The 25,475-nt window shown below is 38.5% G+C and overlaps 1 protein-coding gene across 2 annotated transcripts in view; it reads left to right on the top strand.

Annotated features, from left to right (window-relative positions):
• The window catches only part of HTR4 (5-hydroxytryptamine receptor 4), a 174,431-nt gene that overhangs the window by 18,488 nt on the left and 130,468 nt on the right, over positions 1–25,475 (top strand). The window lies entirely within an intron of this gene.

Genomic DNA, 25,475 nt, shown 5'->3' with positions numbered 1-25,475 from the left:
CGGGTATTTAATAAAGAGATGTTGATCAGTTTGTCATTGTTGTAATATATATATTTCAAATAAGGTTGTGTTCTAATACATATAGATATACAAAAAGACTGTATTTTTAGCAATAAAACATTTTACACTCTCAATAAAAGTGTGTGGACTTTGTTATTTCCCAGATGTACTGACTTGGTTCAGAGTCTTAGGACTTTAACATAGATTATTTAGGCTGGTGCCAGACCTGGTGCCAAGTCTTTAATTTTCCTTTAAAGTTTGTGAAATTATTTGCCCAGAGAAAGCAGAGTGAAATGCAGAGAATCTCAATTTTATTTTTGTTAATTAAAAGGCCAGAGTGAGCAATATCAATGGTGACATGTTATAAAATTGTTTTAAATTTCAGACACTGTATCAAACTGGATCAGTTGGTTAAAATGTACTTTTGGGGGAATAATTCAGATATTATGAGCTGTAACATTTCTAGCTTTTAAACATTTATTTATAGCAGCATTAGATTCTAACAGCAGAATACAATTTGATTAAACGGACATTAGCCATTCTCCTGGGTGCTGTGGAACAATAGTGCAGGATACAAGATGATATCATGCCCCAGAATCTTGTCTCTGGACCATTCTTTCTGTCAGTTTTCTAACCAGATCCCATCAACACATGTTTCTCCTCACCCACTCCCCCTCTCTATCCACAATATTAATAATAGGCAAATGCCACAGACTTTCCCTCATGTCCTCTCAGTACAGCCTTTGAATGTCCATAATAAAAGATGTTTTTAGGCTCACATTTACCAAATTGTGATGCATGAATTGTTAGGAATACATAATGAATTTAAGTGGTATGCCAACAATATTTTTATTTTAAAATAACATGTTTATTTTGAGGTTACCTCCTTAGGATGAGTAATAATATTTTGCCACTTATAATAGTGAAAAATATTTCCTTATATGATTAATTTATTTAAAATGTAAATGTAGGTTTATTTTTAAAAAATTATGCATTTTTATATTAATTAATAAAGGAATGTTAAAAAAATCACAAGGGTATTATGCAAATGACTAAAGTCTAGACACCCCTTTTCTAGGTGTAATTAGCAAGAAGAAATTTTATTATTTTAAAAGCATGAACCAGAAATTCTTCTTTGATAAGGGATGTCCCCACTTGGAAAAGTGCCTACGTAAGGTGAGAACTGAAAAGCCTGGGTTTCTAGCCAAATGTTTCCCCAGATGTCAAGAGACAGAGTGGTCCTAGTTGACATTTTCTATTAAATAAAATGTCTTACAGTTAAGTATTTTGTCCCGCCATACTGCTCACTTCATTTTTGTTTGTTTGGCGTCATTTAATTGAGTTTTCTAATTCAGCTTGGTCCTTGCTACAATGTGTCTGTCAGCATCCTTGACTAAAAACATCAGAAACTAACTCTGGCTAACATAATCAAAGGTAATTTGGGAGTAGTTACAGTGTACAAGCTCAAAGAATTACTATGAAAAATGCTGAAGGACCAGGATTAGACATAAAAAAGAACTTTGGGAGTTCCAGGAAAGTTAGAAAATGGAATCATGGCCAACCACAGGAAGAAATTGTCAGTAGATTGCCTTTATTTCTTTGCTATAAAATAATTAAGCATCTACACTTTGTGTCAGAAAGAGGGAGACAATTTCCTAGGCTTAAGGATCTCACTGTGTAGCTAGATGACAATCAGTGAACTAAAGTATTTAATACGATGATAAAAGAATTCTAATAGTAAGACACATACAATGAGCTATGTTCTCTGTGAACTATAAGGTAAGACTAAAGAAAAGTCATACTAGGTCTTGATTTTAGCAATATGAGGAGCATTATAAGCATTTTCCTCTTAAAAGTCTCCATGGCAGAGAAAGCAGTTGATGCAGGATGGATTGAATCATGATGAAAAGCTGGCAGTGAATCAGGCCCTGGTTGGGGAGGCAAGTTCCTGATGAGTCCTGTCCCTTGGTAAATAGTGTCAGCCAACTTAGCAGTCAACAGGCGGCTCTTTCCAGACAATCTGACACACACCTGATCTGTTTTATTGGTCTGTTTTTTCCTCCTCAAGGCTCCGGAGGAGGCAGCTGCATTTTTTTTTGAAGGGTTGAAGAAAGAAAAATGGAAACACTGACTTTGATGATTTTGCAGCAGATACCCTGTAGAACATCTTTGGCTTGTATTTGGGGAATGAGCCTTGCTGGTGCCTCACCCTACTTAATTCAGCCCTAAAACACTTAATGCCTGACTTCAGAGACAGCCATGCTTTTGATGTTGTTTAACTACCAGATTCTCCTGGCTGACATGTGGTTTTCCTCAGTTCAAGTGTGATCCCTAAATGCAGTTCAGGTTTCTGTCTCTTTTTTCTTGCTGTTTATTACAATTTGAAAGTTTCTGCTTTCTAAGAAATTTTTTCAATCAATTTCTTTTTAGGTTCCAGAGAGTACAATGTTCAGACAGGAGATAAACAGGTGAAGGAAAGTCCATATGTATATAAACTTGCACTTTGAGGTTTCTCGAGATAATGCCTCCAGGCTTTGAGCAGAGAAAAAGTTTAATTTATATCTTGGTTCTTTTTAACGGTAGCTTCCGCCTACCCTTGACTCACCTCCTTGCCCCATGAGCTCTCTACCCCCCTTGCTTCACTGCCCCTGCAGTCCCTGGGGCTTCTTCCTTCTTTAATAAGAACAACCTCATTTAAGGATCGTCTTCTTCTCTACAAAATAACTGTTGTGTTTTTTATTAATGTTTCTCATTAGCAACCAGAAAAGCATCTTATAGGATTATGAATCATATAAATGGTAGCATTTTCCGCCCTTTGCTAGGGTTTCTGGGAAACTGAGAGACAAATTTATAATCACCACTAATAAGTGTAGAAGATCTCTAGGTATGTACAATGGCTCTAACAAGCCTTTACTATATTTTCAACCCTTTTGATCTCTTCATCTTGTTTCCTTTGCTTTTTAAATAATGTATTGATCATTTTTGTAAGCCACTTTAAGGATGTAAAGGAAAAAGGAGGAAAGTGAGAAAGAAATCCAAGAAAGAAGAATTTTCCAGGGAAAGAATCTTTCTTTTTGATTCCTTTGGTAGGCTTGGTGTCGGTACTAGGGAGCCACTAAATATTTTTTAACTGAAGATCAAACTGGCAAGCTTTTATACACAACACAGAAAATCTAAATAAATACCAAAAGTTGAATAATTTAAATATAAAATACATAATCTTTATATAAAAGCAGTCTCCTGCTATACACATGCAACAACATTAATTAAAAACCATAACAAAAGTGAGTAGTTGGCTTCAAATTAATTACCTAGTTGCCTTAATTCTGCCATGACACCAAGTCACAATTCATTACTTTAGATCAAGAAATTAAATGTATTGGATATCAATGCAACTACAAGAATGAATTGAAATTTTCCAATCTTAGCAAACAGAAAAAGATAGAAATTTTTTAAATGGGAAAGTTGATTTTGGGGTTGATTAATACTGGTAAAAATACACATTATGCTTCACTAAAGCCTGAAATGAAATGGTAATTTTTTAATGCCGAATATTCTAAAGCCTTGAAATAATTTATAGAATTTTAAAAATCAATGTGTGTTAGTCGTTTGCCCTAAAGACTTATCGATGTGGAATTGATTTGGAACTGGAGTTAATTCATGTTTGTAACCTGGCAGTCACAATTGTGAACATGTGCAACTTTAAGGCATTTAGGTGTTTTGCAGGAAATCTCTCTTCAGGCTCTGAAATTGTGACATTCATTAGCATATAAGGAGAAAGTGAGTGGGTACCATTTAAAAGGGGTTATTTTTATGTTGCTTTAGAAATGTAAATGAGAATAATACTCAACTTCACTGCTTGACTGACAAAATGGTGATTATTCAGTTAGTACTTTGATTAGATCAGGAGCACAGTGAATATGAGCTGGGACTCATCCTGTGTTGAAAACCCATGTGCCACCTGGGGTTATGGGGCACCTCAAGCTAGAGACATCACAAACTACCAGAAGGAAGACACATTTATATTTGAAAGCAATGGTCTCTCGCAATGTGTGAAATTTTCTGGTTGTGGAATTAAACTAGTAATCTTCTACATATATGTGATCTTATACATCTTCTGAAGTGCTCCTAACAGAACTTCAACTACCAGCACCATGGGATGCTGGAAAAGTAGGGTTTATGGAAACAGAATAATATAAGTTCAAGTCTTGACTTTCCCATTTACTGGCTGTATGACCTTGAAGAATTTATGTAATCTCTCTGAGCCTTCAGTTTTGGCATCTGAAAATGGGATTTTTCTTAAGATTACAGGTAATCTTCAGAAAAACATAGGTAAAATTCTTAACATAGTATTTTGCAGATAGTATGTATAGAGTAAATGATAAATGTGTCTTTAGTCATGACAAGTATCACGAGAGGTAGGTATTTATTACCCAAAAACTGATACTTAATTACTATACGCTCTAAGTTTCTCGATTGTTTCAATTTAGTATCCATTTATTTACCTGGTTGACCTTAATGATCAGTTATTAAATTGTTTGAATATTTATCCCTGACTGTACCCATTCTCTGGTGAGGAAACGAAGGCTCCCAAAGATGATAGAAAACCTTCAATATTGGAGCTAATAAGTGGCTTAGTGGAATGAAACCACTGGTCTTCTATACCTATTTAGCACCATTTTGTCTTTACTCTGCAGCTTCCATGGACTTGGGCACAGTTCTGTTTGGGAATTGGAGCATCCGGGTTAAGATCCTGTGTCTCTTTGACTCCTGGTATTGTGCTGGATTCCATACAGCCAGCTCTCCTTCATATGCAATCAATCCCTTGATTGGTGACCCCTGTTTACAAGAAAATACCCCTGACTTATTTCTTTCTGCTCTTGTATTTGTCAGTGTCCAGGCAGGAAAATGGAAACTGTTGTATATATTTTAAGCAAACGGAGATTTAGTGCAGGTCACAGAGCTCCGTGGCAGAGCAGGGAGAAGGAGATGTTAACCAGAGGTCAAGAAGCCTCATGATCCTCCTTGCTGTTATGGGTCTGCTGGAGGCACAGCCATTGCCACATTTCTGGAACCATTTGCTGTTGCTCTTACTGCTTAAAGCACCTCCAAATAGAGAAGAAAAATACTCCTCTTTCTCACCTCATCGCCCAAATTTCCATGTTGAGTCTCTCATTTGGAAAACATAACCAGAAGCCTGTGGGCAAGAAAGTCTGAAAAATATAGTTTTCAGGCTTCTGGCTCTCATTGATTGATATAAGTGCATAAAAACTGTGGCAAATAACAGATACAGCTTCCCCACTATATAAGCTTGGTTTCTTCTGGAACTTACTGCTGTGGAGGCTGCTTCACCCGGCTTCAGAAACCTGAGGGTGCAGATGTGACTCCATTAACATAAGCATCTGAATCTCAATCTGCTTGACTGCAGGAAGCTCAGTCTTTTGTGCAGTTTACCTTGTCCACCTGTTTTGGAGAATTTGGTTATTACTGAAAGGGGTGCTCTGAAGTGTCCTGACTTTGTTTTGTTGCCAAACTGAACCTCTGCAGCCTCCAGCTCTATCAGTTCCACTGAGGCATACTTTGAATTACAGCCTGCTAAATGAGCAGTCTGTAGGCCTCAAAGCTTCCCCCTGGACTTTAGTAAAGCAGAAGTTCCTTGATAATGAAAATCCACATCATTTCACCTGTGAAGTGAGAAGAGTATGCCTTCCATGTCATACTTGATCAAAGTGGGTCCCATACTAAAATTGCTTGAGATAGAAGTATTTCAGAAGCAAGCATTGTAGCATTTCAAATTTTCAGACCTAATCTTCTTCCCTGGAACACACAGAGGGTAGTGTTATGATGAATTTAAGTATCAACAGTTACATGTTCTCAGAATTATTATTGACCTGCATCGTTCTGGGTCTGTTGCTCAGTCAACCCTGGTGTATCTGGCTTCTTTTCTTATGACACCTTGTTATTCCTCCCTGCAGTTTGCTTCTTTTATTACCAATCTTTATTTAAATGTCATATTTTAATGAGATTTTTTAGATAGTTTATTAGGACCTGTGCAAATCAGTGGATGCAAATAGCTTGACAAGGGTAGAGATATTGCCTAATTAAAAAAAAATTACAAGATCTTTATGACTCTCAGCTCAAGCCCAGTCAGAATTACCTCTGTACCTAATAGGATTACAGCATGGTCTAGATGGAAGGGTCACTTGGATTCCTGTAAGATTATGTCTTTTTGTCTCACTTTACAAGCACAGGCTGTGACGAGATTCAAGAAACGTAATTGAAGCTGTGAAATATTTACAATTTCTTAGAAGCTTCTTTCTATAATTTGGAGCCTTGCCTATGACTTGTACCTTCTTGCAGTCCTACAAAGCACAATTTTTGTAAATAAAGAAATAAATACCTTTATTTACAAAAGAAATAAAAAGAGTTTCAGAGGGTTAAGTGATTTTTCCTCACCCTACACAGCTAATAAGTGATTAACCTGAGACTAAAATCCAAGTCTTTGCTTCTGAAATCACTGATTTTTTCAAATTATCTCCCAACTCTCCAAAGACAAACTATCTCCTAAGGTATATATAATTTAGATTAAAATGTCACTCAACCATGACTAAATCTATGAAAATGGATTTGGACAATAAAAGGAAAATATCAAATCACTGTTGTTTGATGCCTTGAACATTTGATAAGAAGGACTTGGTATGGTTCAGACATTTCTCCAAACATGTGACCCATCTGATCTCACTGATAGTGGCCCCAGCATTACATATGAAGTAACCGAGGCAGAGAAGAATCATTATTTTGCCCAAGGTCATATTTCTAGAAAGAGGCGAAGCTAGTATTTTCACCCAAATTTTTGTGATATCAGAGCCTATCCTTTGAACTTCAATGGTTTGCTTTTCTAAAGATTTCTATGTGGCAGAGGGTCTATCATTTGACATTTTAGACTTGGGTTCTCAAACTGAAGGCCTAGCAGATATGTTCATTTAGCCTGTCCAGGGTTTTAAAAATGGATTAAAATCCTTTTAGGGAAGCTGGGCACTCTCCAATTTACCAGAGTCATAACTGTGAGTCCCTATTGTCTGAAAGGAAGCCATCTTGAACTATCACATTACCTTTCATAGCCACAGCGTACAGTTGTTCAGTGTGCAATCTGCCTGCCTAGCCCTGGAGGGCTTTTCACCTTATTACTTACATTTTGAAAACAGTGGTAAGAATTATCCTCAACTTTGTAGAACCATATTATGACATTTAGTACCCGCTATTTTCTCCCTGGAATTCTGTTTTATTACCATTTTAGCAAATAGGGTTGTGTTGAATTTCAGACCTTTTTTCAATTGGAACAGATTTCTAAATAAATATCTGCTAAGTGATTACCATTTTATCAGTCAGGTAATAATGTTCAGGCAATGTTCTTATTGGCATTTTTAAAGAATGTAAGAAGAATCTTTTTTCCCCCTTCTCTGCCCACTCACTTACTCCTTAGCTTGTAATGACTTCATTTAATTTCAAAAGGTTTTATACAACATACTCATCTTTGAACGTTCAATACTAATCATACCTTTGTGCATATCAAATATAGATGCGTATTTATTCTCAGCTTTCTCTATCAACAGTGTAACTGATGTTTCTAGCCTCACCTTATCTCAAATGCCACCATTGTTCATTGTATGTAATTACTGCAGTTCAAATCCTCAAAAGATGGAATTCCAGAAAAAGTGTATGTGTAAATAGATAATTAGAGTCATTTTTTAAATGTTAAAAAAATTGACAAACTTCTTAGCATTCAAAAAATGTTGGTAATAGAAAATACAGAGGCATTGTAGAAAACTAAATATGGAAGTTCAGAAATATGATCTATCAGTCTGCACGGAAGACAGAAAAGTTCTGTCAGGCATGTAGGAAGCATGACTGACACTGAATGCAAATAGTGTTACAGGGTTGACAGGAGGAGGGGCCCGAGGAAATGGTGACAGAAGTCCAGGGGAGGCAGGATAACGACCAGGAGGAAGAAGACGGGAGTGAGAGTAAAGGAAAAAACACAGATCCTAGAGAAATTTATGAAGTAGCATTTTCAGTAGATCATGATGAATTGCATGAGGAGGAAGAGGAAGATGTTTTTAAAGTGACCTTGGAGAAGAAGTGTAGTGCATAGGGAACAAGGACTTAGTTTGATGTTGATTGAGATGGAGAAAACTGTGGGACATTCAGGTAAAAAATGTCTATAGAAAGCTGGCTAACTTAGTGTGGCTCTCAGTTGGGAAATATTTCGGGGAGGATTCTAATCACATCTGCTGTATGGTCAATTAAATATAAAAGAAATTGACTCCAAAAAGGGCTAATGATCTAGACCAGCAAAAGGTAAACCTCTCTCCAAATATTAACATCCAGAAAACTACCTTTATGTGGAAGCTCTGCCTTCTTCTGACCAAAGGGATCATTTTATTCTCTCATTTGCAAGGACTACAAGCATTTTGCATAATTAGGAAGTATCCAAAGGTTAAAACTGTCACTTTTCTGATCTGAACTCAGGAAGCTATGAGAGCAAATCACCTGTTGTGTATTCATTGGTAAAGTGGGACATACTGACTTATTTTCTTTGTATTTTCATTTCTAGTCAATATGATTGTGAGAATCGAGTCTAATATTTTTCATAGTAAATACATTCTTTATGACTCATGAGGGTTACGATGTAAGAAATGTGCAAGTATTTGGAAAATAAATAGTGCATTGAGTTAGTGTGACTTTTAGACAAGCTATGATAATTAAGAGTTTCAACTAATTTAGTACTTTAGTAGAGGATAAGATAAAATCCCCTCCCTGAAAGGGAATGTTTTGATTGCTTGTCCTTGAATTGAACTGAATTTTATCATCGCACCACTGACAGAAGTTTTGCAAAACAAATTGAGTCATGCCACAGAGTCCTGAGAATCAGAAAAATTGTGTCCAATTTCTATTTGTAACTTCAAATGTTATTTTCTGTGGTTGCATTGCTGATGGCCTAGAATCACCCAGATGACACCCCTAACTGAGGGTGAGGTGTATCAGCCAACCAGTCTTCTATGACTGAGAGACTCAGACCAGTTCTCTGGACAGTCAAGCCTGAGGGTTGTGACTTTCTACACTAGTGAGAGGGGAATAGGCTATGAGTAGAGACCAGCCTTGGAATTCACGAAGCGCATTTGTGTGAACAAAATAAAAAAACAAAAGGGTTCAATCCACTTCAAAAAAAAAAAAAAAAAAAAAAAAAAAAACCTTTACAGCCGGGCACGGTGTCTCACGCCTGTAATCCCAGCACTTTGGGAGACCAAGGTGGGTGGATCACAAGGTCAAGAGATCAAGACCATCCTGGCCAACATGGTGAAACCCCATCTCTACTAAAAATACAAAAATTAGCTGGGTGTGGTGGCGTGCACCTGTGGTCCCAGCTACTCGGGAGGCTGGGGCAGGAAAATTGCTTGAACCCGGGAGGCAGAGGTTGCAGTGGGCAGAGATCGTGCCACTGCACTCCAGCCTGGCAACAGAGCAAGACTCTGTCTCAAAAAACAAACAAACAAAAAAACCCAAACAAACAAATAAAAAAAAACTTTACTTCTAAGAACCTCATTTTGTTTGCAGGAACATTGATGCTTCTAATTAAGAGTGGGGAAGTTGAAAAGTATTTAAAATATCTCATCTAGTCAAAAATTCCTAAGCTGTTAGTCATGTATTTTTTAAAGCTACAAATCATATTTGATTAATTTTGACATGCTTCTATCCAATTATGTTGAACTGATGAGGTTTTACTCTGAAAATAATAACTAGTACCCTTTTTATACCAGCTTAATTTTAGCAGAGTTTTATTTAGAATTATGTAACCTTGACTCTGCCACCCTCTCTCTACCCTTCCTGTCATTGCTGTCTTAAGGCTTCACCTCTTTTCTGCATGATTGGCATCATCTCCAAACACCTTTTTGACTCCCTAACTCCAATTCATTTTTCAGCCAGACGACTGGCCATCTTTCTACTGCCTAATCCCAGCCTTCACGTCCCCTCTTTCTTTCACCAGTTTCCTACTCGCACCTCAAAGTATGAAGTCCCTAACTCCAATTCATTTTTCAGCCAGACGACTGACCATCTTTCTACTGCCTAATCCCAGCCTTCACGTCCCCTCTTTCTTTCACCAGTTTCCTACTCGCACCTCAAAGTATGAAGTCATTTATCATCTCCTGACCCCCAAGCCTCCTGACCTCCCCTCTATGCTCCCAGACCTCTCTATACAAATTGCTGTTATCAATTATTTATAATTGTCATTGTTGTTTGTAATTATTGGTTTAACATGCCTACGTCCTCTGCTGGACTTCATATGCCTGGTATTTAGTCTGACATCTTATAATGTTGGAAAAATTTAACTAACATTGATAAAGCCTTTATTTTATTTTTTAACTCTAGGCAATATCTCCACATCATTGAAGGCCCATCATAGAAAGTTTTGTGCCCGGTGGATATTAATAACCATTACCCATCTCCACTCTATGCCCCTGAAACTTCCCCACAACACACTGAATTTCACTTGCAGCCTGGAATCTGAGGCTGTGGGATTTGAAGAGGAGATGGAAGAGTGAAAAGAACACAAGTTCTCTATTTGAGGTTGAAAAGGCTTCTCCTGTGATGCTGTTTGCAGATTTCATGGCATGGGATTGCTAATGACAGGGTCAACATGCCTTTTATTTTGTATCCCTTAAGTGGGATCTATCCCTTTGCTCAGGCTGCCACCCTCACCACCATCCCTGCTACTACTAGCTAACAGGCACTGAATGCTCAATGAGTGTAAGTGCTGAGCTCAACTCTTCACAAGTATTTTCTCATGCACTCCATATGACCACTCTATGAAGGGGTGCTCTTATTATCTGCATTTCGTATTGAGGTGCAGAAAAGTTAATTAGCTTGCCCAAATTTATACAACTAATAATAAGGGATGGAACCAACCAGCCAAACCTAGGAGGTCTTATTGCAGAGCTCAGATCCCTGACTACCACATTACAGCTATTTGTAGAATTTACAGATACTGGTATTATTACACCAATTCCTTAGATCAGCATTACTCCTATTCTACAAGTGCTGCTACTACTACAGCTGTTACTGTTCATTTTATTTCTACTGTCCCTACTATGATAACCATAAACCCCTAAGACTTTCTTTGTTCCAGGTGCTGTGCTAAAGCTGACCATACCTTAGGTCACTGAGTCAGCAATACAAATAGCCCACTCTTAAGAAGGAACGTCTATATCATCCCAGATAGGTGAGGTCATGTGCTCTGTGATTCAGGACCCCCTCCAGGAAAATCCGGGAGGGGAAATGCCCTTTTAATAACCTTTCTGTTTCTCTTTGACTGACTCATTTTCTAGGAATTCTTTCTCATCTCTAATCAGAAATCTTCAGTTGCTGTTACCTCTTTATTTATTTATTTATTTATTTTTGCCATCTTCAGAGGTGACTGACATCAGCTGAGGACCTAGAACGTTAGCACAGGAACACTCCAAAAGAGGGCTGAAGTCCCTCCTATGTATCAGAATTCCATTCCCACTTCAGGATCCTAGAAAGCAACAACTCTGCTTGGGCTTGAAAATTCCAGTCCTGTTTTTAAGTATGTCCAGATAATTGGTTAAATTTGACTTAGCAGTCAACTAAACCCAGATTATTACGTATATCAGTGAAGAAAAGCAACAACAGTGAGATTGTGTCAAATTATGCAATATTTTAATAGGTCTGACAACAGGTTTTGTTTTACAGGATGCTAAGCTCATCCTCTGCCCCTTTATTCCTGTCATTTTCTGTGCTGTTGTTAAACATCCGAGTATTTCATTTGTCCAATTTTTGTCCCCATCTCTTGTCTCTTCCCACAGAGCAGGCATTGTCTGTCTCTGTGGAGAGGCCTTGGCTACTGATTTTACTCACTGGGCTGCCTAAGATTTCCTTAAGATAAGTTCAAAGGCCCATTTTTCCTGAAGGACCTGGGGGCAAGGAGCTTGCTTCCGTTGCAGTCTCTGAACATTTTCCAAGAAGGTAATTCTGGTTTAGCAATGTCTGGTGCCTTTTCTGTTCTGTTGTCTTTTCTCATTCCCTGCTGTCTTTTCCTCCTCTTCCTCTCCTGTATTGCATTCTACTTGCCTTGTCTTCCCTGTTTCTCTTTCTGTCTTGCATTTCCACTCTGCCCAACACTCTTTCTCTCATTTACATTCACAACTCATATTTTTCTACCTCTTCTTTTTCCTCAACAGCTTTATCCCCCTAGTCCCTCCCTCACTTAGTTCATTGGACATACATTTCCATTTTGCTTTACAAATAGATTTTTGGGAGTACTTGCATACATATTTATGAAATGACAAATATTCACCAAGTATTAATAATATGTATGGCTGTTTGTGGTTAAAAGGGAGTATGAGATAACAATTCTGGCTAGTGATAAAACCTTATATTAATGATTTATTTATATAGTCCTTCAAAATTTACAATGTGCTTTCACATACATTGTTATCTAAGTCTCACAATATCTAGCAAAATAAGGGCAAGTATCATTAACCCAACGTATAGATAAGGAAAATGAAAATTTGAGAGGTATAAAAGATATTTTCTTTTGCACTTAAAGACACACTGCTAGTAAATAACAGAACCAAGTTTTGAATCTGAAAGTTTTGCTTGAGTTCAATGTTTTCTTACTATACATGTGTCAGTAAGTAAACACAGGAGTATCAGAAGGATATCAGCCTGACAAGAATGGCATCATAATATGATAAACTATTGGTAGAGAGGCATGGTGGTTTTATGGTGTTTCTTGTAGGTTGGGACATGTGGAAAGGTTAAGTAAAGTTTGGTGAGATGTGGCTGGGATTTGAAGACAAAGTTACCCATCAGGATAGGGCTGGTTACAGAGAAACGTAATAGGTACATGAGGAAAGATTAGTCCACAAAGCAGTTTTATAATACGCAGTTAGCATCAGGCAAATCCAGTAAATGGTAATATTCAGACCACAGCAATGAGTAATCTGGAAGTTGACAATTTTAAACCACAAAGAAGATGCTTAGTTTACTTAGAGAAGTTTCTCAAAATGTACTAGGGACCCATTTGCAGTTCCTAGATTGGGAGGAATGATCAGGTAGACAGACTCCTGATCCTGAAGCCACTGGGGTTTGGAGTAATTATTACAAGAGGCAGTCAGAAACATCAGGATGCATTTGGATACCGGTCAAAGCTGGAATGCAAAGTGGCATCTGGGTCTCAGGATCCATACAGAAGCCAAGAGCCCAGAGCTGCGATCCAAATAAGCAGCAAGAATGACTTGATGTTGAGTATTGTCAGTAACTCAGAATGAAGTATTGAAATGACCTTTGAATTCCCTTTATTATGGATGGACCAGATCTCCAAGGCAAGTTCTAAAAATGATAATCATGACCTGTAGACCATTTTTTGAAAAGGACAAATGAAAAGGAAATTTCAGGGTGAACGTACATCATCAGGAGAGACTTCACTAGAAGCTACCCCTTGAAGTATAGACAAAACAGATTATCCATGGAATTGCTCTTCAAATATTTGAAGAGTGCTGTTAGGATTTTTACAGTTTTAAGCAAGATAAACTAAATTCAAAGTGGCTTCAGCAACAGTGAGAATTTACTAGCTCACCTAATTGAAAAATTCAACAACACAACTTGCTGGACCAGAGTCTCAAACCAGTCATTAGAATTGGTCTCTCTATGCTACCATGGACTGACTAGCAGAGTCTGGACCAGGAGTTTGATGCAACTGGCAGGTACTGCTAGGTGTGCTAGGTGTTAGATTTTAGTGGAAGACAGGACTGGAAGACCAGGTGGCTCATAGGGTTGGAAAAGAGCGGAAGTCCAGAGAAGACAGCTAAGAGAGTAGAATCCAATTGTGCTGGTTGGCGATCACACTGGAGGTTTTTATGTCAAGGCCAAAGCTTACTTTTGACTCTCTGTCATGCGTGGGCAGCCCTGACGTCTTGATTATGGATAGAAGCATTATTCTGGAATACCCTCTCAGTAAATTCGTTTCTGGTTAGGAATTGAAAGACATGAAGTTAAATACTCTTGAATTTCAAAGAACCTTTTCTTATTAACAAGCACTAATGAGTCTCCCTAACTCAAACAAATAATTACAGTTGAAATGTAATTTTCACTGTGACAATGATTCTGTTAATATTCCTTTCCTATTTATGGATATTTTTCTGACACATACAAATATGCTTGTGTACATATGTGATGAATGGGGTGTACATGTGAGGAGGTGGCAGTGACTGTTCTTCTAAGTAAGTGTATATTCTCATGTGGGTGTGAGTTGTGTGGTTACAGCATCTGTTGAGTCTCAATGTGGTTTCCTTTTGGTTAGTCTGAGAAAGGCTCTGCTTGAGATGGAGAAGATAGTGAGGGCTAAGTCAAGGCTTCCTGAATATCATCATATCACAGAAGCCTGGAGAGAGAGAAAAGGGACTTTACAGAGCAAGTTGTCCAATAGAAATATAATGCAGGCCACAGATGCTAGCCACATATGTGATTTTAAATTTTGTAACAACTATGTTAAAAATAAGCAAAAAGAGATGGGTGAAGCCAATTTTAATAATTTATTCAATTTAACTTAACATATTTAAAGTATTATTTCTGCCTATAATCAATATGCAAATTATTAAAATAGTATGTATTTTTGTACGTAGTTTTCAAAATGCATTGCGCATTTTCCACTTACAGCCCAGCTGAATTCTGTCCAGCCACATTACAGGTGTTAAATAACTAAACATGGCTAGTGGCTACCATATCGGACAGTATAGTTCTAGAACATACATTCCAAGGTCAGCAAATTACTCAAGTGGGTCACCACCTTCCCTTCCTACTGCCATCCCCACTGGCAACACTGCCAATCTATCATTCTTTATTCCTGTGCCTGGTTCTGCTATGACTTCACCTTCCTTTTCAACACAATGTTTAAGGCTGCCATTACAAACTGATCAGTTTCTTGGCAAGCAACTTAAGACCATTTTGTCAGCACAGATGGTTCAACCTCTGACTTTTCTTCCCTTTTCTTCTACCTCCTTTGTTGAGGCTGTGAAGCTGTCACTGGGTCTGGTGCAGGTGCTCTCCCCTTGTCTGACTTTGCCCCAGGTGAACATCCAGCCCTCAAGGATGGAGTCTCTCTTTTGCTTACATTACCTCTTTTCCCCTAATATATCAACACATTTAGTTTCTCAAACTCGGCTTGTCTATTGCCTGTTCTTGTACCCTGGCTATTTATAATGAGTATTTTTAGCATAAAATACCTCAGAGCTTTTAATTTATTTTGGTATCCTTTTTTATATTATCAATTGCCTCATTTCAGAATAAACAGGCTATATTTTCCAAATTCCTTCTTTGGACCTGATATGGTTCATGCTTTTCTGTTTTCTTTTGTGACTCTGTCAAGTTACAGCTCATTTCCTGCTTTGGCCCTTTCTTTTTAAAAATTTTTTTTATCTTCCTCCTACAGCTTCTACAATCTTGGCTGGACCAGGCAAATCACACACAAAGAAGTGTGGGGACATCCTCCTCTGTGGATTTTCAGTCGTGTTTTCAATTTTGCATTGTGTCGATGGCTAGGCTGTGTGGGCTCCTGCTGGCTTCATTAGTGTTTTCCTTGGGCTTCACTGCAGATCCCTATTGATAGCCCCACGTTGTCTGTACATAAAATTTGGTCTATAGCAAGAATCTGAACAAAAACAAGTTTGTTTTGAATTGAGGGCAGGCGGTACCTTGGGTTTTCATTCCATAATTAACTTAAGTGATTGCCTAGTTTTCAAAAAGATTTTGCTTTCTTGGTCAGAAAAAAATATATTTATCTAATTTAGTAAAGTATCTTAATTTTCTTTGAACAGGCAGTGTTTGTAAGGGCATTGTTTTCTTGCAAGCATCATTAATTGTAGTTCATTAGAACTTCATAGATTATTAAAACTGGAAGGGACCTTAAAAATGGTCTGGCCCAATTCTAGTGTTTACAAGCCAGGACAATGAGGTCCGGTGAAAAGGGAAGATGTCCCAAGGCCACCTACAATGGTCAAAAACAAAGCTGGACTGAATTCTAAGGTTTCCTTACTCCAAGATCAAAACTCCTTATTCCTAGGTCCTTTTTCTTTTTTCTCTATCTTCCTTCTTTCCTCCCTCAATTCTTTTCTTACTTTCTTCTTTCCTTTCTTCATTCACTTTCTTTTCAATCCTACTAGAGAATCAAGATCATTTCCACTAAAATATAACATTCACAGAGTATATTCCAGACATACCCTACTAAATCAACCCAAAATGAAAGCGATTGGAATCGGCTGTATGTGTCACAATCCTCAGTATACTTCTATCGTCACCAAAGCCTAGGTCATAATAACAGGCAATTTGGATTAAATTGACAGTGGCCCTTAGCTTTGACCTTTTAATATTCATATCCATTTCTTGAATGAAGACTTTAATGGCTAACCAAATTTGTGGTTGACAGGAAGGAACAGTGATAGGTTGAGCAGCCTGATAGGAGGTCCCATAGGAAAGGGAAAGCAGGCACAAATGAGTTAAAGGTGTGTGCAAGGTTAAAATCAACAAAGGATGGTGGAATACCCTGGAGCTTAGCACAGCAGTGAGCTGTTATCATCCTTGTGCCTGAAGGGCCGAGGGGAGAGAGTTATTATCAGACCCCACAAAGAGATCAGGAACACAGCTGCTGCCAACCTGTAACCCACCAAGGCAGGAGATGAAGAAATACGGTGACTTCACTCTCCTGCTAATTCATCCTGTTCAGTAAGCCCAATTGGAAGCCAGAGGGAAAGAAGCTGGTTAATATGGTCCACATGCTGAGCCTGGCTGGAGAAGAGTATAGAACGGATCAGAAAGAGTAGATGGAACACACAGGAAAGGTTGCTGCTTTTGACTGCACAGTATCCTTGCTGATAACACCCTGATTTTGCTTTTGGGGAATGACTGCTCCTTGACTTTTGGGTTCTTGAGTTTTGGGTGGGGTGAACTGTGTCATCAGGCTTTAGAGTGGGCATGTTCTCCAGGTCTGGCCCCACTCAGAGCACCTGACCCCTGGCTGCAGTGATTGGTTCAGAAGGGTACAATCAGAGTGACTCCTGGGACTGCTTTTTCCCCTAGAGTTCTTGAGAACATAGAAGCCTAGAGATGCTGATGGCCATCTCCTCACATTTTGGAGAGAGCTGGCCCAGGAATGAAGCTGTTGCCGAAGAGGGAATTGCTGAGAGACAGTGGGAGTGAAGCTAAGCCTTGCTGACTTACTTGAGTCTGTGACTTCCACTATGCATTCAGCTAGCCTCTCCTACTGCAACTTTTAGCATCGCAGCCACACTTTGCCTTTTGCTTGAGTCCCTTTGAGTTGAAGTTTCTGAAATTTGAAACCAGAGCCCTGATTAATTCATTACTGTAAGAACCAGGTAAGAGACTTGACTAGGGTAGGCCAGGAGCCATGGCTCATGCCTGTAATCCCAGCACTTTGAGAGGCCGAGACAGGCAGATTACAAAGTCAGGAGTTCGAGACCAGCCTGACCAACATGGTGAAACCCTCTCTTTACTAAAAATACAAAAATTAGCTGGGTGTGGTGGCGTGTGCCTGTAATCCCAGCTACTCAGGAGGTTGAGGCAGGAGAATCACTTGAACCTGGGAGGTGGAGGTTGCAGTGAGCCAAGATCGCTCCTCTGCATTCTAGCCTGGGTGACAAGGCAAGACTCTGTCTCAAAAAAAAAAAAAAAAAAAAAAAGAGAGAGAGACTTGACTAGGGTAATATTACAAGAAGTGTGTGTTAGTCTGTGCTTGCATTGCTGTAAATACATGAGATTGGGTAATTTATAAACAAAAGAGGTTTAATTGGCTCATGGTTGGGTAGTCTGTACAAGCAAGGCACTAGCATCTGCCTGGCACCCCAGGGTGCCTTTACTCATGGCAGAAGGTGAAGCAGAAGCAGGCACCAAAGCAGGAGAAAGAGAGAGGGAAGTGGGAGGGACCACACACTTGTAAACAACCAGATCTCATGAGAAATCACTCACTATTGTGAGAACAGCACAAATATGGCATTAAGCCATTTATGAGAAATCTATCCCCATGATCCAGCCACCTCCTACCAGGTCCCACCTCCAACAATGAGGATTACAATTCAATGTAAGATTTAGAGGGGACAAATATCCAAACCATATCAAAATGGAAAAGAAATAATGATATAAGATTCTATAATTAATAAAGCTAACTGTGGTTGGGTTTAGGTGATTAACAGGAAAATGCAATAAGATTAGTAGAGTTATCTTATAGCTGATCATTTATCCTGTTAATTACTCTTCCAAGTTTCATTAAAATACTTAAATGATCCTGGTGTAGTACAGAAGTCATTAAAAACTATGTTGGCTATTGTGGAGTTTATAAGGTAAGTTATAACTTTTTTATATGGGTGATAGAAGAAAAAAATCTGTCTGTGTATGTACAGAAAAAAATCTAGAATGATATGCACCAAGGTATTTACATTGCCATAATTTACATTACATTATTCTTTCTGGTGAAGGTGAACACAGATACTAATGTTCATTCATGTGTCTATATTTTTCTGCTTTTTTGTTAATGACCATGTATTGCTTTGTAATAGGAACAAAATAAAGCAGACTTCTTAGAGTCAACAATATTATATTATCACAGCAACTGAAGAGGGTAAATGCTGATCACAAGGGAGAGGAGTTGCTCACTAGCAGATAGAACATGTCCTTGTAATTTATCAACTGAGTGAATGGACTGGTATGGGAGGGGGAGAAAGCATGCCTATTAGGATAAGGAGGGAAGGTGTTAAAATAACTCAGGCTATAGGTGCAGCCCTGAACTAGAGAAATAGAAACAGGCCATTTTTACCTACTTTCCCCCTTGAGATAATGATCATTATAACACACTGTGTCAAATTTCCATCAAGGAGAATTCTAAACACATTTTGGAAAAATAAACCATCAGAAAGGTTTAAAATAAGTGTGCCTTTTCCCTTTCTCAGGCATATCCAACAGCATGTGTGTCAAAAAGCACTAACCCCTGTGGTTATCAAGACAGTTCACTCACAAGCTCCTCATATTTCTCCTTCGTGCAGATGCCCAGAATCCATTCATTGAGCTAATACGTGGCTCTTGTTGCCTAGCAACATTTGTGGAATTGCTATGTGTGCTTCTTAATCACTGTAAAGTCTTGTCCTTTATTTTATATTGAAAAATAGAAAAGGAGAGAAAGCTTATGGAAAACAAAAGGAAAAAGAGACTGCCCGAACTGTATCTTCCAGTTGCAAATTAAATCACAGCAACTGGGTCAATTTAGCCAGGACAACATTTTTCAAAAAACTATTTTGGGTCCCACTGGAGAAATTGATTGACAAGTGAAAGTCCTGAATCAGCATTTTACCTGAGCAGTCTGCAAGAAGAGGATCCAGAAACTTAACCACTTAACATACCTTTAGGAGCTTTCTATCCACAAGACTATGAGGGCTGAAGAAGGCCTCCACTCACTCTTTTTCTCAGATAGTTGTGATGAGCAATGTTTTATTGGAAGGACAACATCATATTAGAATTGTTCTGAAATGCCCTGCCTTCCAATGATCCTTCTGGAACTTATAAAATTTGTATTTTCAAGTTCTACAACTTCTGGGATAGTGTAATTTCCATTAATTTATTCTTCTCTGGAGTCAAATCTCACTCAAAAGTTTCTAAGATTAATATTTAAGGTGAATTTTCACAGTAAAAAAAAATACCAGCCGGGCGCAGTGGCTCATGGGCCGGGCGTGGTGGCTCACGCCTGTAATCCCAGCACTTTGGGAGGCCTAGGAGGGCGGATCACAAGGTCAGGAGATCGAGACCATCCTGGCTAACACGGTGAAACCCCGTCTCTACTAAAAATACAAAAAAATTAGCCAGGTGTGGTGATGGGCGCCTGTAGTCCCAGCTACTCAGGAGGCTGAGGCAGGAGAATGGCATGAACCCAGGAGGCAGAGCTTGCAGTGAGCCGAGATCGCACCACTGCACTCCAGCCTGGGTGGAGTCTCAAAAAAAAAAAAACAAAAAAAAAACCCTTAAAAATTCCTTATACACAAGTACATTATAGAAAAGTGGAGCCTAATATGCCCTTTCTCAATAAATCCACATCACCATTTTTCTAGTGTTGGAACACATTATCTTGACAACTGTAATAAGTATTTGCCTTATATTTTGGGGAGCCATGATGTTTGAAAATTCAAAAATTCATATCCTTGATCACCAGAATTATAAGCAGAATGCCAGAGTTTGTCCCCAGTGAAGGACAGTGGGAACTGAGTTGACTGAAGGAAGAGAAGATACCCAGCTCTTGTCTCGTGTTTATTTGGGGGCATGTGATCAATCAGTGGAACACTGAACAAAATTGCCTGTAATATTCAGTTGGGTCCTCTCTTTCTCTCTCAGAATAGGTTAGCTGTGTGTGCAATGCAATGCCATTATAAGTAGTGCTTTCTTTTTATTTCTAATATCTTACCAATTTTTAGGCAACGAGGGGGTCCCTACTCCTATCATTCAATAAGTCATTAATTAAATAATTATTCATTCTTATTCCCTATCTTCAGCACAGAATCAAAGTACTGCAAACTTGAAAAGGATCCTAAGTGACATGAACCAGTCCCTTGTCTGATGTAAGAATCTCTTCTATTAACACTCCTGATAGAATATGTAGCATCCTGACTGGCCATCTGGGAGTTGATGGCCGAAGATCAGGCAAGCTTCAGAACCGATAAAATAGTAAACCCTACTGCTTCTACCTCCTTAATCCCTCTGAAATTCTTTTACATCTCTCTGACAATGGCTTGATTTAGAACAGTATCATCTCTCACCTGTGTTACTGCAATATCCCCCTTGTTGGTCACACTAAGGGGCTGATAGAAATGTTCTCTTGTCTCCCTCCAATCCATTCTGCATGCTGCATTTGGAGTGATGCTTCTAAAATGTCAATCTTGTTATGCTGCTTTTCTGCTTAAAAGCCTCCAGTAGTTCCCCATTGCTTTCAATTGATTAAAATCCAGACTTTTTAACATGGCTGTTAAAGGCTTTTGTGATTTGGCCCCTGTTCTGTCTATATTGTATCATACCACTTTCTACTTTACGGCCCATATTCCAGTTCTATTGCATTACTTCCATTTTTCCATAAATGGCATTCTCTTGCTACTGAGAGCATTCTTCACCACTTCACTTGGCTAGTTATGGCACAATCTCTCGGAAGCTTTTGTGGACCACCAAAGCCTAGATTAGCTGCTTCTCTAAAATGTCCCCATAATATTTTATATACTCCTCTCATTATAATATTTATGATATTATATGACAATTGCCTGTTTGTTTCCCCTGCGAGACTTTAAGATACATGATGGCAGGCACTGCTTATTTTATCCAGTTTCTTAGAACAGTATACACTCAATAGATATTTGTTGAGTGAATGTGAAAGTAAGCTTGGTTTACACTGTTGGCTCCAAAATAGCCTTAGTTATCGCTTGATAAACCAGCTCTTCATCCAGACAAGAATGTATTTTTGGATAGATTTGGGGTATAGTTCATTCCACCTAAGTTTACAGTTGCAGTTAGACAGTCCAGAGCGAGGTTCTAAACTCCTGAACCATTCCTTATCTTAGCTGTCGCCCTCCAGTATTCTGATTGGGATTCTCTAGGGATCAATGATTTGGCAGTATACGACATTGCCAAATTAAATTTGAAAGTATAAATAAATAACTTTCATGGTTTCTCCATTTTTCACACTGACTTTCCTAAAAACTCTAGCCAGTGAGTATTGTGGGGCTTAGTCCATGGGACATTTATGTTTTAGGCTCCAACTATTGAAATCCAGTGGGACAGACAGAAAAATAGAATATTCTGATAGCTCCTACACATATCTCTTTATTCTTATGATTGGACAAACTTGGATCATGTTTCCTGTGATGAACTAATTACTGTGGTCAGAGAAACTTAGTGCTCCAATTGGCTGGGACTGGGTCACATGCTCCATGTCTGGAGGCACGTGGTGCCCACCCAGGGCACTTGAACTGCAAGTGGGAATGGAGAGGCTCATCAAAGGTGAGTTAGGGCCTTCTTAGGAAAAGAATGGGGAAATGATGTTGGGAGGATGGGTATAAAAACAACAAAGACCCATAAGAAATGACTAATTTTATTTCCTTCAACTATCTTCAGTCAATTCATGAGCCCTGTACAGCATGCATCTCTGCTGCCTGAATCACGGCATGGGCAGGCTAGGCCAACATTGAAGCTTGAAAAGTATCTCAACTTTTTTGACCAAAGTATCTGAACTCTGGTCCAGTCTGTGCCCACTACATTTTTCCCCCCAAGCAGTATTTGTGCTGTGATCTGAGAGCATGGAAAAGAAGGAATTATCATGTGTCTAAGCACTGTGTTAAGAACATAAATATCTTTATCTCATTTTACAAGTGAGGAATTGGATTCCTGGGAAGTTAAACAATTTCTCTGAAGACAAAGAGGAAGGGATAGAATTGAGACTCTTATCTAGATCAAGCCAATGCCAAAGCCAGTGCTTCCCCACAATACCTTTTTACTTCCACCATTATGATTAAGTTTTAACTGAAAAAAGGATTGCCTTTATCTCCAGAAATAATCTACGGTAATATTGCTTAAGTTAGAGGGACATAAAACAATTACCAATTAAACCTTGTACCTATAGTGATTTGAAACATTGCTGTTTCAACGTAAAGAATCCAAATCTTTTAAATGTTGCAGACAACTGCCAATAAAGTGTTATTTTTGACAGGAGGCTAATTCATAGAAGTGACAAATCAGTTATAGACCTATTTTATATATCAAAGAACGATGGGACCTATCACCAAATATTTTGTATGGATTTAAGCCACAGCATCACAAACGTAAATCTAAATAAAATTTAAAATAACTCAGAAGCTGGTTTTTAACCATCATGCAGACTTGAATATGTCTCTTTCCTTCATAGAAACAATAATAATGGCAGCTAACATTTACAAAGCACATATTATATACTGAATATATAATAGTGCTAAATGTTCTACATGCACTATTACCTCATCTAAGGAGTCAGTTTTGGTGGAGTTAAGCCACTTGCCTAAGGTCAGAGAGCTAGTAAATACAATTTAAATATGTACATGGCTCCATTTTTTTTTAAAACCAATGTGATGTTGCATTAACACCTTCAACTGTGTTCACATGAAAATTCAGATTTCTCACATTGGCATTCCAAGTGTGTCAGCCTATCTGCAGTCTTGTTATACCTCATATTTATACCTGCCTGTATGCCAGGTGTCCTAGCTGTATCATGTAAACTGAAGTTCCTCAAATCCTTCCTGCATTCTCTCAGCTCTAATTTTGCTCATTTTCTACCCTTTCCCAATAATGTCCTCATTCCCCATCACTGCCTTTCAAAGTACTTCTCATATTTCAAATTCATTTGAAAGGACACCTGCTCTACACTCCTTTTTCCTTCCAGTCTCTGCAATTCCAAATTAATCTGTTAGTGTCTTTCAGTTTGTATTTTCAATATTTTTAAAAATTCCATATATATTAAAATCATTTATCTGTTGAACTTCTCTTCTACCAGATTGTGAGACCCAGAGGGCGATCGCCATGTCTTATTTATCAGATTATCCCCCACTAAACATAGCACAGATCCTGACATATAGTAGGATCTGTAGAATTGAGTTGTGTTAATTCATCCGCATCAAAGATTTTGCATGCTTCTTGGTAGCAGTCAATACACCAAGAGTTGTACAGGCCATTCAGAAAGAAGAGACTGCTACACTCTGTAGGGTTAAAGATCTCAGCTGTAACAGTCTGGGTTGATTTGTTCTCCGATTTTTTTTTTTTTTTTAAATCACAGAAACATTTAGTTTCTTCATCTATGCAATGGTGATAAAAATCTGTTACATGATCCTGACTTCAGGGCCATAGATAATTTGTCCTGAAGGGGATCCCTGGCCCACTCTGTCCTTCAATATAGGTAGTAACTGTGGAATGTGAAGATCCAGAGCATGCTTTCCTCATGAAAATGCAAGCTGTGAGGCTGGGCATGGTGGCTCAGGCCTGTAATCCCAGCAGTTTCAGAGGCGGAGGCGGGCAGATCACCTGAGGTCAGGAGTTCGAGACCAGCCTGGCCAAAATGGTGAAACCCCATCTCTACAAAAATACAAAAATTAGCCGGGCGTGGTGGCAGACACCTGTAATCCCAGCTACTCGGGAGGCTGAGGCAGGAGAATCGCTTGAACCTGGTAGGCGGATGTTGCAGTGAGCCAAGATCACGCCATTCCACTCTAGCCTGGGCGACAAGAGTGAGACTCCATCTCAAAAAAAAAGAAAACAAAAGAAAAGAAAATGCAATCTGTGCAATCTGTAGTAACATAGAAAGAATTGAACATACTGAAAAAAGCAGAGACCAAGAGACCAAGCAGGAGAATGTCCCGGCCACAGTAGCATCCCTGGTTCCAGTTGACCCTGGTACCAGCTGAGCCAACCTGAGCTGTATTGTGCTTATGTGACATATAGCAGTCAGTTCCTATACTGTCTGAGCCATCAAATGCAATAGGTATACAGAGATACCTTATTTTACATAGTGGCTTACAGTTTACAAAATGTTTTCCCTTTATCTTCTCATTTTTAGTATAGTAGGTAGCCAGCCATCTTCTCCACTGTGTTCCTACCCCACTGGTCCAGGTAGGTGGTGAAAAAAATGTTTTTATTGGAACAACTGTGTCAAGAAATAATAACATTTCCAATGCCTGAAGTGCCTAGACCCTACCTCTACCCTGCAAAGGTAATTACCATATATCAATTCTGAATTTCATATAAACAGAATCATACATTCTATATTGTTTAGTGTCTGGCCTCTTTCGTTCATCATTATATCTTTGAGATTTAACCATTTCATTGCTTGCAAAGGTGGTTAATCCATTTTCATGTCTAACTATTCCATTGGATGAATGCAACACAGTTTTAAAGTTCATTTTAATAGTGGACCTTTGAGTTGTTTTGATTTTTACACTCTTACAATGAGTGCTATACAAGCTTTTTTCTTGCATATGTGTACCCATTTCTACAGTACATTGAGTTAGTAGCAGGTTTGCTTAGATCACAGGCTATGTGTATATTCAGCTTTGCAAGATACTCTCAGTTTTCCAGCAACAGTATAAGAGATCTAAATGCTCCCCATCCTGGCAAATGCTGGTATTGATACCTTTTTTTTTATGAAGATTTTGTTCAAGTCTTTTGTTCATTTTACTGTTGAATTGATTGCTTTTCTTCATCTTGTTATGACCTCTTTCTGTATTCTGAATAAAGCCATTTTTTTCCAGATATGCATGTTGCAAATATATTCTCCCACTCTTTTGAAGGTGACTTTTGATTAATAGAAGCTCTTCAAAATGTATTCTAATTTATCAATGGCT

This window comes from Pongo abelii, chromosome 4, assembly GCF_028885655.2.
Source record: "Pongo abelii isolate AG06213 chromosome 4, NHGRI_mPonAbe1-v2.0_pri, whole genome shotgun sequence".
NCBI lineage: Eukaryota > Metazoa > Chordata > Mammalia > Primates > Hominidae > Pongo > Pongo abelii.
The sequence above is the reverse complement of the archived record's forward strand: the minus strand, read 5'-3'. Positions and strand labels throughout refer to the sequence as shown.